Here is a 3,638-nt window from a genome sequence, read left to right as displayed (position 1 = left end):
GCAGGCCTTCAAAATAAGTTGCTTGTAACAATTTCCATTTATTAACCAATTAATTTGTTGTTTTGGGGTTCAGTTACAAGCAACAACTTATGCTTGATCACAGCAAAAGTTATAAGCTGTACACACCGGATGGTTTACCGGCCAGTGTTAATGTTTATAGTTTCATGTAGACTGCAGCGCTGCAGTGAGCTGGAAGAGAAATAGCTCCCCCTAGTGATGAACTAAAATTTGAAAAGTTTGAAAATCTGCACGTCTTAAAGGTAACCGAAGAAATGATGGGAAGAGATAAATTAATAAACTGGAAAAAATGTGATTTTATTCTGGAAAGGTTTGAAAATAAAGAAAAAACAGTTTTCACATTATGTACATGTAGTGGAGTTAGAAAACAAAGACAACAGCTTCTAAAAGAAGCCTTTCAGTTGTGGGAATTTTTGTATTAGGACATAAAACGAATTGTTCTCCACCAACATCAAGGGTACACAAACACATAACTGCTTCCACGCTGTCAGCATTTATTAAGCAGGAATTGAAAAAGTTGGCATAAAATCAATATGTATAAATGGCGTAACAAAAACCATTAAAAAAAATAAAGTGTGTCTTTTTATTACCTTGAGCAATCACCATGTTATAAAGTGATATACTGATGAGATTGACATTTTTTTTTTCTCCCTTTATCTCTCAGTGCAGCACATTATGCTCTTCAGGTAAATTTGATGACACATCCACCCCTAGGAAGTTTTGTAAATGTCCCTTTATGTGTTTTTCATTTTTGAATAATCCTTCTCTATTTAGAAAAGTTGTATCTAGATTGTATCTAGATTGTTTGGAAATTCCATTCTAACCCTTCTCAGACTGTGGGAAAAGATGCTTCTAGTCATTACTAAGGTCTTTCCATCTTGGCATTGTGTCAACACATCCCTCTATGTTACAAACAAGGATAATATCAATGATCAGTCAATGAAGTGCACTTAATTGTTCAGCACAGAATTGTAACCTTCTCTCTTGCACCCTGTAGGAGTGGCCAGGATGGACTTCTTTTTTCTAAAAATATTCTCTATATTGTTTCCTACAAATATTCTCAATACTGTTTTCATGTTTGCTTTATATATACGGGGTAGGGGGAATAGGTTCTGGGATTTTTCCCCAGAGCTTAAAAGTTAAAATAAATTTATTTTTCTCATTTAGAACTTAATGCAGATCACTTAGACCTAGGCTTAGGCCTAGACAACTTTTATTGTCATTTTGTATATAAAGAGCGTATACAAAACAAAAGTTGGTGTAGTACAGCTTTTCAGACAGTAAATGAACATTTCCATTCCATAAAGTGCAGCAGTGATCAAATGTAAACAGTGTAGGAGAAAAACATGGCGCAGAAAGTGCATTGATATGGAAGTTCAAAGCATTTATATATATGGTGTAAATATGCAGTATTTTTTGTTTGGTGTTATCAGTGTGATGCAGAGTTTGATACTGTTCAAATATATTATTTTAATATTTTGAGAGGGGTAACCCATACATTTAAATATCAGCTTACTTTTCAATGTGACTGTAAAATAGATAACAAGAGAACTCACTTTGACTTAACTGACTGGATTAGTCACCAAGTTAGTCACTGCAATTCTTGCAGTTGTACTGACATATCTCTCTCCCTCATTCACTGGAAAAAAAAAAAAAGAAAATTGCACAACTTCCCTTTTTTCTTGCTTTTCATGAATACAGGCTTGACATAAATAAACTACATAAGAAATAATTCATGTGATTAGAACTCATGATACATAGATGCACACACTGCGTTGCCAAGATAAAAAATCAAAAGAAACACTAACATCTGAATTTTGGAGGAGAGCTTTTATACATACGACCCATCTATGAAATCTTTCCTGGTGCTGCTTTGAGTCACATAGGAAGTAGAGTTTCAAACGAGGGCTTTCCCAGGGATGCCTCGGAAATCGAGCACAGCATGCAGATACCAACAGTAGTGACAAGAGGCATTCTAATTGTTGTGTCCAGGCATTTACAGGAAAATAAATAAATCACTGGTTAAACCCACAAAATCTTCCCCAGGCCCATTGTCAAAAATATTATGGTTATATGTGCTGATAACAGTTTAATAACTTCATGTTTTTGTGATGGTACTGATGGAAATTCCTCTCGACTGGTACCAAGATGGAGAACCCAGATTTCTTTAAATTTACGTTAGTTTTTATTGTGAATTTATCCGTGTCTCGTGCCAGGGATATTGCTGTTGTTTTGGACTGTACTTTCAGAAATGCAAACTTGAAAAACTATACTTTTAATGATATTACACAAAAGGATAAATGAACATGTTTTTTTTTTTTTTTATTGAATATTAGTCTAAACCAGAGACCTTAATTATATAGTTTTAAAATATTTAAATGGGTAATCGTATCTGTTTAAGGTGACCGATCATATGCATTGATACATCCTATTTCTGCTTTTAAAACAACATTTTTTGGCCGGTTACAAGTATAATGGCTTACAAAGTTCTTTTATAGACAGATGCCAGAATGGGAGCAGAGCAATGCCTTCTCAAATGTTGTTGCTCACTGCTGCTCATCTGACTGACCCTCACTTACAAGAAAGACAATGTCAGCTATTCATATCTATTTTAAAGGGTAGCAAACACAGAGCAATATGATGTGAAAAGGAAAATAGCACCATGCACCATTACTATTATTCAGGTAAGACTAAGACTTTATTAGATATGCCAGAGAGCATGTCTCTTAATCTACTGATAGCTGGATTACAGAGTAGATAGCTCCACTAATAGGACAGTCAAAGTCAGCTTGTTACACTCCAACACAATATTAATCAATAAAATTATTTTTTGGTTCATGCACTTAATTCAAAAAGTAAGGCATGGAAAAATTATTTGTAAAGTCAACTGGTTTTAATTTAGATCTTGACTGTGTGTAGCAAAATCATCACAATAAGGTAATTTTGTCTACATATTTTCATATCTCTAATTAGATTAGTTAATTTTTTGTTTTAAGTTTCACTGGATCAAGGTTAATATAAACATGGCTCTATTTGCTGAAGCTGGTATAAAATCAGCAGCTTCGGATTGAAACTAATTGGATTTTTGACTGATAGGGATCTAGACTGCTTTTTAAAAAAAAAGTTTCTATATAACTAAAAATAATTGTATAAAACAACTGTAATCTATAAATCCATACTGGACAAAAAAAACTTTTATTATAGAACTGATTGGAACTTTATTCTGGTTTATAGTTTATTTAGCTTCTTTCATGGTGTAGGGGGGCTGCAGAGAGGGTATGTGTTGCAAGCTGTCGCATTTACTTTTATGAAAACCAATGTCTCAGATATTAAGTTTAGTTTTTTGCCTTTGTCTATATTTTATCACAGAACTTTATCACAGAACTAAATGCTTGTGGCTATTTCTGCTCAAGTTTCTTTATTCTTGAAAGCTGTGCACTGTTTATAATAATAATAATAATAATAATAATAATAATCAGAATAATCAGAATACATTTAATTTATGCTGCGCTTTTCATCAAAACATCTCAAAGTGCTACAGGTAAAAAAAATAAAAATGTAATGTAATGATTTTGTTATATTTTAACGTGAGATAGTATTCTTCACGGTTTATAACATAA

General features: G+C 33.0%; 1 protein-coding gene across 1 annotated transcript in view; it reads left to right on the top strand.

Annotated features, from left to right (window-relative positions):
• Positions 1 to 3,638, top strand: part of LOC119782650 (programmed cell death 1 ligand 1-like) — a 36,749-nt gene that overhangs the window by 23,059 nt on the left and 10,052 nt on the right. The gene's annotated exons all lie outside the window — the stretch shown is intronic.

The sequence above is a fragment of the Cyprinodon tularosa genome, unplaced genomic scaffold (genome assembly GCF_016077235.1).
Source record: "Cyprinodon tularosa strain WSP-4 unplaced genomic scaffold, ASM1607723v1 ctg196, whole genome shotgun sequence".
Lineage (NCBI taxonomy): Eukaryota > Metazoa > Chordata > Actinopteri > Cyprinodontiformes > Cyprinodontidae > Cyprinodon > Cyprinodon tularosa.
Note: the sequence above shows the minus strand (reverse complement) of the source record. Positions and strands in the feature narration are given on the sequence as shown.